This window comes from Silene latifolia, chromosome Y (assembly GCF_048544455.1).
Source record: "Silene latifolia isolate original U9 population chromosome Y, ASM4854445v1, whole genome shotgun sequence".
NCBI classification, from domain to species: domain Eukaryota; kingdom Viridiplantae; phylum Streptophyta; class Magnoliopsida; order Caryophyllales; family Caryophyllaceae; genus Silene; species Silene latifolia.
In genome coordinates, this window is record NC_133538.1 from 61,092,522 (window position 1) to 61,103,458 (window position 10,937).

Here is a 10,937-nt window from a genome sequence, read left to right on the forward strand (position 1 = left end):
GTACAAACGATTTAAGTTGACGCTAATGTGTTCACTTAATAAGGTAAATAGAGAAATCTTTGAAGAAGTTCAAAGAGTTCAAAGAATCACGATTTAGTCGTGATGGGATTATCAAAGTAAAAAATTTGATATAAGCCAAAGGAAATGTGATATAGTATCACAAATTAATCTCTCTTAGCACGCATTATGGGATAATGTGTGGTTGGATAAAGAAATCAAACGCTATTCGATATGCTTTGGACTTCAATCAAGTTACTTTGAGTTACTTGATCCTTTTGGGGATTTTATCATTTTGTCTTAACTATTTTTCCACTAAATCTAAAACGAATCATATGAGATATGAAATGGTAGGGTACCATGTTTGCAAGTTTTCAAAAGAAACAAATGCTCATTTTTCCTTATTATAATCACGAGTATAACGGGTTTGTGGCTCGTGAAGCTATCTTTCTAAAATACAAGTTTATTTCTAGAAGACAGAGTGGGAGAAATTATTCAAGAGCCACAAAGAATGTTATGTCGCAAGAAACTGGTCTTTCTTGGCGACATGAGACGTTTTGTGTGAGACGTTGTTTCTTCATAACCTAGGAGGTAAAGTTATCACTTGTTGAAGATGATGAATTAGTGTTACTTTTAGAAAGTAAAGAGCTTGCAAATTACAAAGAAATTGTTTGATTCAAGTTGATTACTTCTGGAAAGTAATGAACATATGACTTACATAAGAGTGTTTAAGTCACAACTCAATACAAGGCTTAGAGCCATGAAAATCCGAAATAAATTCCAAGAGGATTGTTAGATATCAAAGCTTGATTGCTGGCAAAGAGTTTTGCACTAGTTGAAATGCTTAAGTCTATTTGGATCTTCTTAGGGATTGTGTTTCAATATGATGATATACATATAACGAGTGAATCTAAAACCCACTTCTTCAATTAGAAGAAATGTATTCAATACATATCTTGAGTTTTGTAGATTCTTGCAATCCTAAGATAATGTTAAACTTAAGAGAGGGTCTTAAGTAGGACATCAATGAGTTGGAATCAATGTTTTAATCATGTTATAAAACTTTTATCGATAAGTCGAGAAGTTGTGTTTATACATGGAGTTTAGTGGGAGTTACGGTAATATTAATTAGTCTAATATGTGAATGACATATTGATCATTGGGAATGATTTAAGACTTTTGGAGTATTATAATACATCTTTAATATCCGGATTTATGGAGGTAAATCTACATGATATTAGCGTTAAATAAGAAGTCTTACATTGATAAGATTCATGATTAGTTTAATCGAGTTGAACATATTTGATTGATTCCATTTGCTTCCGCTGCCGGATCATTAAATGAGTAATGATGTATAGCACTTCATATACTTTGAGTATGATGAGTTGTTTCAAAATCGAATTTAAGTAATAGTTACCAAGTAAGCCATAAAGACTACCCTTAAGTGCTTTCAGAAGCATTAAGAATGTAAAGCAAAGTGTTTTTAATGCAATTTTATGTAAGGATGTTACACAAATGATAATTGACAATTGAGATTGCGCATGGTTTCCGACAAAACCATAATCAAAACACATTAGGATGGTTAAGATACCATTATGGCTATGTTATTTAAGAAATAGATTTTCTAGAATCGTTCTAGGCAATAAAGAACAATGAGAAATATTTACAACGGAAATTGAGTACACTTGCAATCATGGGATGTGCAAGAGGGATGAGTCCCGCACACTGTGAAAACAGTGGGAGCTATTTTAAGGCAAGAAAGCCTATGTCTAGATTGGATCTAGACGCGTACTCAGAAAGTTTTGTATGACAAGGTATGCATTACGAAAGGAAAACGAGTATGTAGCAAGGTTGAGCAAGGAGTTGCTAAAACCTACTTAGCAAGGCCTAATCATAGGCTAAACATGATGAGTCATGTCATTTCAATTGAATTGAAATGAACAACTACATACAAGATCAAAATAGATTATAGAATATGAAATAGTAATCGTCAGGCATTGACTATTCATATGTGATAATCGCATTTGTCGTTCGAGTTTTTACTTTAAAAACTCTTTTCTTGTACTTTGTTACATCCAAACGGGTTGTATGACAATATTGAACCCCGTTAAAGTGAACATGGATTAACATTGTATTTGCCCATAGTTACTTACACGAGGTGACGTCTCGAAGTGACTAGAGTGTTATGTGATTGATGGCAAGTTCAAGTGCCATAAAGTCATATGAGAATGACTAGTCGATCACATAGGCAGACTGTTAGGAACATTTTGTCGGGCCTTATGACCGCTTATAGAGTTCTGGCAAATTTATATAGCCTGGTCGTGGCGAGAGCTGCTATAGTATTCAAATGAGTCGATTCTTTTGACTAAAGACTATTCGCCTAAGATGGCACAGTTTCAGATTAACTTTGATTTATGTTACTACGACCTTCGTAAATGGGGTCAAATGGGCATATTTTGGATTATGATGGCTGTGGCTAATCGAAGGGAATGAGTGCGATAGGAATTGTCCACCCCTAGTCAGGGTTATAACAATATCTCAGGGCCACTCGAGGAGTAATGAACTGGAAATGCGTGGCCACGCTCGGAAAGTATCTATGATAGATAAGTCCGGTCAATCAGTTATTCTCCAGATCGAGGAAACCACTCTCGATATGATCACTTGGAAGTACGACCTGAAAGACACCTTGGATTGAGTGGGAGATAGTAATAGGACAAGAGAATTGGTGACGCACACTTGTCGAGGACAAGTGGGAGATTGTTGGAATATGTGTCCTCCGACAATAATGCGATCACAAGTATTTATCATGATGATCACATGTTTAAATCTCATTTTAAGAATACATGTGGGACGTAATATTTTACAGTCAACTGGTCCACACATATCGGTAATGATTGGCTGACTAGAGTTTGACATTACTGTCGTGCGACGGTGGTGATCAGTTGATCCCCTTAGGTCATACCTATAGGGAAATACTCTTAATTGATTATTTAATTAATCGTATGCCGATACGAGTTAATTATACGATTAATTAAATTGCTTAAAATTGACGGATGATTTTGTGAGTAAAATTAACGTGTCTTATTGTAATTCGATTATATTAGACACGGTATAAGTAATTGAATTGTTTTATATCTTGGATAAAAATTATTGTTTACGAAACAATTGAAATTGAAATTGAATGAATAAATTATTATAAATACAAGACGCTGTAATTTATAATTTGATAAACCATTTTGGTACAAGTGATTACGAATTACTAGTGGATTTTGTATATGACATATTTTATGAGTATGTTGATTTTTAATATGTTAAAAATACATTACAATTTCACATGTCAAGTAACATGTCACATATGTCACAATTGACATATGACAAAATAAAATGGACCTTCCATTTTATGATAAGTGTACCGAAATATTGGAGGGAATAAGGTTAATATTGTGTTTTGATTATGTTAAGTGGAAAACATGATGACTAACCTAAATGACTAGCCTTACATGCCTAGTCTCACCTTGAGAAGAACAAGGCCATGCATTGGCTTCCCTTGTCCCTCCTCCCACCGGTTTTCTAGAGCAAGATAGAGGGTTTTTCCTCTATCATTTTTCATTCACAACTTCAACTAATTTTTCTAGTGAAAGAAAAATATAATCTCTCCATAATTTATGAAAACTTAGAGAGATAAATACACACAAATCTCTCATCTTGGCCGAAATTTTCAAGAGGAAATACACAATATTTTTGTGTCAATTTTATAGTAAGACTTATATTATTTCTAGTACAAAATAATATTAGTTATTAAGAGATTTCATTGGGTATTCACATTTGGGAGAGGTTTTAATTTGGACCTTTTGTTCATCCATTTTAAGGAAAGCTCAAGAACCAACAAATAGGTGAATTTGTTGGTGTCCATAAAACCGAAATCATATAGTAAAATTGATGGTTTCTTCTCTTATCTTATTTATGTTTGCATGCATAAGATCTAATTTTAATTTTATGATTAAATTAATATGTCACATATATGAATATATAAATTAATGAGATTAATGAATTCTAACAAATTAATCGTCATTAGCCCTCTGTTTTCCCTTTGATTTACGCTAGTTTACACGGTATATTAAGGGTATTAGGGTTTGCGATTTTTCGATCAAAAAATCGCCCTTGTTGCTTGTTAATTGTCGATTAATTGCTATTTGTAGGTTCCTAATCATCAAGTAAGTAATTCCTACACTTCTTTGAATTTTAATTTCATTAATTTGGCTTTATAGGAAGTAAATTAGGAATAGGGGTTTCGATTTTCCGTTTTGGGTCGAAATTTTCGACTATAATTTTGATTCAATGCTTCATTTGTCTTACTTGATGCTTAATTCCCATGCCTCGTTGATATTTACTTGTTTAATTCGAATTTTGCAAGAAATTTGCGATTAGGGCTAATTACAGTCGAAATTTTCGACTGTAAACTGGTTTTTGCTGCTGCCATTTGCTTAATTTCCCTCAATTGTTGCTTAATTTGCTGCATTTATCCTCTGCTACCCTTCCCCTATCGCTGTTTACTTGTTACCATTCGAATTTTTGAGGTAATTTTGGAATTTTTGGGTTGTAGTCGATTTTTTCGACTGTTTAGTGGAACTTTCATGCTGATTTCACGCTGTTTTTCATGCTGTTAAACTGCTGTCTCTTATCAAATTCCCCTGCCCTATTTGTTCAGGATGGATTCTAGCTCCATGCCTTCTACGAGCTCCGCTTCCAGTCCATCCTTGTCTCTGTCTGAGACGGTAGTCCCTGCTGCTACTACCGTCTTCGCACCTGCCAGTACCTCTGTTTTTCTGGTTTCTGCTGCCGATGCTGTGTTTACTGCGGCTAGCCTCGTTTCAGCTACCACCTCAGTCACAGCCACTACTACTGCTAGCACTGCTGCTAGTCTTTTTTCCTCAGTGGCGGTCACAGCTGCAGCCACAGCCTCTACTTCAGCTGCGGTGAGCACACCTGTGGCGGACTCACCCGCAGTCGCAGCTACTTTACGGGCGGCTCTAGTTCCTCGTACCATCAGTGAACGGTCTTCTACTTCAGGTTCTAGAGGTCGTGGCCGAGGTCGTGGTCGTGGTCGTGCTACGCCAGCTCCTAGTACTCTTGCTATTCCTTCTGGCACGGTCACTGTTCGAGGGGATGACTCTCTTGACTCACACCCTCGGTTCCCTCAGGTAATTTTTGTAAATGGTATTCATCGTGAGCGATTTTATAACTTAGTTGAATGTGAGTTTCTTCCTACCCGGTTCTTAGACCGTTCGGCACTTCAGAGGCTCGGCTTCTACGAACCAGTTTGTGAGCTTTTACGGGGCACGGGGATGGCCGGGCTCATCATTATGAGCGGCCACACTTTTAGGGAGCTGAGCCTCGAGTTCTTCAGCTCCTTTGCCTTCTCCTCAGGGGCACACGACGCTGTCCCTACTAGTCTTTCTGTGTCCTTCCGGTTGTATAACCGGACCTTTTCTATGACACTTGAGGAGTTTGGTACCCGACTCGGCCTTTCCTTTACGGGCACCACTGTTGCTCCTAGGAAGGTCATTAGTCTTCTTTGGCGGGCTTTGGCACAGACTCCTTTTCACGAGCGAAAGCTCGCTCAGGTCCACCTACCCCCCGCCCGTTACTTTCTTAGATTGATGGGGAGCACTATTTTTGGCCGAAAGTAGCCAAACAACATCAACAACAACGAGCTCTCCATCTTAGGCGGTTACCTGAACATCGATGGCGAGGGTCCCTTTACCCTCAACATCGCTTATTTGACCGCCAGGTACTTCCAGGCTCGGGGAGAGAAGCTCATGAGCACCATTGTCTGCGGTGGCATAGCCACCTTTCTTGCCCGTTCTCTCCTCACCGTCTTGCCTTGTGACTTACCTTACATAGACGGTGATAGGTATATGAGCCTAGCTGCCATGCACTCTCAGACTTGGCTGACCACAGACTACGGGACATGGATGATAGATGGTTCCTTGACCGTTGACCTTCCTTGTGACACCTTGCCTCGTCTAGCCCCTTTGCACACTATTGCACGGGGTGCCGGACCACCACCTCTACCTCAGTACCACCTCCAGGTCCGCCCACCTACTACTTTACCCGCCGCTAAGAAGCGGCGTAGACTTGAGACCGGAGAGGGATCCACACCTTCCACAGGTGGCCAGACTTCCACGGCCACACCTACCCCGATCCCTACTCCTACTCCTACTCCCGCGCCTGCTGACCAGACACAGCCGGTCCTACCGGCTAATTTTGTACCTCCACCACCCTTTGAGGCATCCTCGGTCATGGACCAAGGGCGCCGTGACGGTTTGTTAGTTGAGATTGCAGAGATACAGGCTCGTATGGAGTGGGACTTAGCTTTGACTTTGATCCCGCTATACGAGTATCACATGCGGCGACACCGTCCGATCCCAGAGGGTTGGCCACACCCTTCCTTTTACCGGTACCCAGCTGAGGGGTACCCGGAGTCTGCTAGTAAGAAGGAGGAGGACGAGGACCCGGCGGCGGCGGCGGAGAGAGCACGAGCTGAGCAGTGGAGGAGGAGAGAGCAGGAGGTAGATCCGGACTTCACGGTGACGGTGGAGGACATGCGTGATAGTGACGAGGAGGCTGACGAGTGGTTGCTGGTCTACTCACTTCCCCAATTTTCTGGCTGGTTTGGGAAAGTTCGTGTTTTGTATGTTTATTCTCGCCCTTTTATTTATTTTGTCTCCTTTTTATTTTATTGTTTTCATTCTTTATTGGTTGTATATTCCCGTTCCCCTGTATATATCTGCTGGTGTATGCTGGAGGACAATGGGGGCGTTGTCCGTTTTGGTTTGGGGAGGGTATTGCATCCTTTTGAGTCTGTATTTGCATTTGTTTTGCATTCACGTTTATTTATTTCAGCTTGCATTGTTTATTTATTTCATAAAAAATCAAAAAATTGAAAAATTAAAAAATATTCACGTTTATTTTTGCATATAGGTTGAGTCGGAACGGTTGATTTCCGTGATGATATTGCACTATAACTTGTCATTTTACTTGAGCCTTGCACTTCTGTTGATGGTTATTAGCTTTGTCATACGCATAGTCTATGATTTTTTGTTCAAATATAGTTGACTGTTTAGACTTGACCTGATAAATTGGCAACCTACTTTACAATTTCTGAGGTTTAGAGCCCATAACTGGTGACATTCATGACCAGTTCATTAGGAATTGAGAGTAGTACTCCTTGCATAGCATGTTCATCATTTTGGCACTTTTATGACATTCGATTTCTTGTCAAATGTACACATTCGGGTTTGTGGTCGGTGTCACATGCAGGGAGCTGCTTGCAAATTTCCCCTTTTTCTTATATTTTTCACCCATTTAGCTCCACTTAAGCCAAAACTAGCCTTTTTGACCCATTAGCTACATCCCAAACTGAGCCTGCCTAGTCAAGCTAGTTTAGTATGTCCTTTTGTGGTATGATTTTCCGTCTGCTGTTTGGTTCGTATCATTTGGTTGGAGTTGGTGAAAATAGAGGAAGGGGAAAAAAAAAAGATTTGAAAAAAAAGAGAGAAAAACGTGAAAAGAAGAAAAAAAAAAGAAAAAGAAAAAAATGAAAAAATTGTGTGATTCACGTGAAATAGAAAGAGAAAAAAGAAAAAAAAGAGTTGATTTTTTTTTTGATTTGTTTCAGTTGATTCATTTAGACGGTATTAAAAAAGGGAAGTTTGTGACCATCTAACTCCTCCGTTTTATTCCATATTTTTGAGGAGATTGTGTATGAGACTAGTGAGCTGTGTGCCAAATGAAGGGCACTTGTACTTTATTTTTCAGTCAGCTGAGAATTGAATGGTCTTATATGGTCCAGTTTAGGAACTAGCTTGACGCTTTTGCCTCCACATTACCATAACTTGTTTTGCCTTTCTCACCTGAACCTCAATATTCCCATATCATTTGTAAGCCCTCGGCTGTGACGGACATTATTGGTTGGAGTGTGTGCATTAGTACTTAAATCGTCTTTCATTTTTGTTGCATGCATTCTATGTAGGTCGCAGTTAGGTGAGTGACTGTTTCTCTTTCTCTCTTTTACATATAACATTCACCCTTTGCTTCATGAGAGAAGAGTGACCACGTGAGAGTCCGATTTTGTTGGTCTTGCAAGGTCGATAGGTTGGCTATATTTCTGAACAGCTTATAACTCGTTTGCGTATTGACTGCATAGCTATGACTGTTAATTTTTGTTGCATTAAATTGGTTCAAGTAGACAAGTTAAGCTAGCTCTGAGTTTTCATTTCCGTTCCATTTGTTGCATTTTAGTTTACTCGAGGACGAGTAAAGTTTCGGTTTGAGGAGATTTGATACGTGCATTTTGTATAGTATTTTTAGCCTATTTTAGCATGTATTTCTATGTACTTTCGTACTATTTATATAGCATTTTTGCCCCCAAATTGGCTACTTTGGTTCATTTTGTCCGTTTTATAGAAATGAACGTGAAAGTAGTGGAATCGTACCATTTTCGTCCTTTTTGCATGCATTTTGAGGAGACGGGATTTTCCAGAGTGAGATCTTGCATTGGGATGCATGAAAGAGCGGTCTACGAGGCATTCGATCACGAGTTTGAGCTGATTTGAAGGAAGAATACTCGATCAAGCTGTTTTATCTCTCGATCGAGTGGTTTTTATAGCTGAGAATGGTCGATCGAGTAATATTTTACTCGATCAAGAAGTGCTGGAAATTGAGGTTGCTCGATCGAGTAACAATTCTACTCGATCGACTAGATTATCTGGAGAAATGCTCGATCGAGTGGTTTCAGACTACTCGATCGAGTGGTTTTGGCTGGCGTGGGCTTTAATTAGTCCGTGAACTTGTTTTAGTTAATGGACTTAGTAGTTTTTCTATTTAAACACACGTTAACTAGGTCATTAGCATCATTTTCTATTCTATCTAAGTTTTTATCTGATTATTCATCTTTCACAATAAAGACTGTGCTTCTCTTTTCCCTTCACTGTAACTTTGTTTTCGGGGTTATTTAGCTCGGATTTGTTTGTTCTTTACGCCGGATTCTTGCGATTGTAATCTCTTTCTCCCTTCTTAATATTAATCTTTCATTTGTTCATGTTAATTGCTTTGTTCTTCCTTAATTAATTTCTGCCCTAATTAGTTTATGCATTTTTATTACAATTTCATTATGTCATTTATTAGTTATTTCAATATTGTTATTATTGACAACATTAGCGATATGAGTAGCTAAATCTTTTCATGTTGGGATTAGGGGATCTACGGTAGAAATGTGACGATGTAGTAAATAGGTTAGATGGATTAATTGTGAGACTCTGTCCCCATAGCAATATAACTGTATTTACCGACTTAGTTGGGTGAACGCTTTTGAGTCACCCTTTTAATCTGGTTAAATTTATTCCTAGATCGGAATATTGGACTAAATAGGCTTGCTATGAACAGTAGACTACCCTGACGAGGACGGAAGTTAAGTTAGTGGTATTTTAGGATAGAAAGTGGACCGGAAGGACCTTTCCATATCCGTCTCGCAGTAATTTATCTAAGTTGTTTACAGTTGAGTCACTGGACTACCGTAGTGAACCAAAATCCTGACATGTCCCCTCTCTATTGATAGTTTAATTCTATTTTTCTGCCTTAATTGTTCTTTCCTTATTTCTCTTGCCTTAAAGCTTTTTGTTTAGGAAATCAAAATACAAAACCCCCTCATTTGTGACCAAATAGACGGACCTTTACAGATATCTTGCCTCCCTGAGGAGATCGATCGGACTTCCCTAGCTATATAGTTAGTTTAGTTAGTTATTTTTGATAGGTATACGACAGCCTTGTCAAATTTTGGCGCCGTTGCCGAGGAGGCAATTGCCCTATCTGTTTTTGTTTCGTTTATTTTATCCGTCTCAGGGAATTTTTATTCCTTGAGGCAGTTCTTATTTATTTTCTTTCAGTGTTGTGTATGCCCAGGTCAGACAGGTTTGAGTTAGTTTCAGCTGATTCTGAGCCAGAGAGACTGTTCAGGCATAGACTCCGTCTGCAAAGAGAATCACGAAAGGAAGACTTGAGTACTTTCGAACCAGAGCTTCAACATTTTCTTTTTACAGAAAATTCATCTTTTGAAGAAGACACTTTCAGTTCTGTAAACCAACCAGTAAAGATGTCGAACATTGCTCTTGCTTTTTATAAGGGTTTCAATCTCCAGACTGAGGATGGGAATACATTTGACATCCGTCCTTGCTCTTGCTTTTTATAAGGGTTTCAATCTCCAGACTGAGGATGGGAATACATTGCTGACTGATTTGGACCGCACGGTCGCGGGGGTCACAGACTGGGAGACCCTTGCTCTTGCTTTTTATAAGAGATATTTCCCTCCGCAGCGCACTAATCAGCTGAGGGCCAAGATCACAAGTTTCAAACAGGCACCAGATGAAACTTTCTATGAAGCTTGGTGTCGTTTCAAGAGATTGGTGAGGTCTATTCCTCACCACGGTTTTGATCCGTGGTTCCTATCCAATCAGTTCTACAATGGGCTATACGATGATCACAGAGCCATACTTGATGCAGCATCTAACGGAAGATTCCAAAAGAACACCGACGATGATAAGGGATGGGCTCTTATTGAAGAGATGGCGACCCACTGTGCTGAGTATGGAAACCCAAGGGATGGTATTAGAAAAGTTCATGCAGTCGATAAGCAAGTCGTGGCTCAGCAGGAAGCCATGAATGCTAGGTTTGATAAGTTGGAGTTACATTCTGCTGGGGAGCCTCAGACGGTCCATTTTCTAACTAGAGGGGAGACTGTCACATGTGAGAGATGTGGGAGCAACGACGGTCACACTGCTGTTGGCTGTCTTACGGAGAAGGAACAAGTCCTTGCTTTTCAACAATACAGGCAAGGAGGGGGTTCCTACTATAACAACCAAGGGGCAGTCCATCCCAATTTG

At 39.3% G+C, this 10,937-nt stretch overlaps 1 non-coding gene across 1 annotated transcript; it reads right to left on the reverse strand.

The window, feature by feature from the left end:
* Positions 1-10,380: 10,380 nt before the first annotated feature.
* On the reverse strand, positions 10,381-10,486 carry LOC141636104 (small nucleolar RNA R71). The gene has a single exon (XR_012540740.1). It is a non-coding gene; the product is annotated as a small nucleolar RNA R71 (small nucleolar RNA).
* Positions 10,487-10,937: the final 451 nt, after the last annotated feature.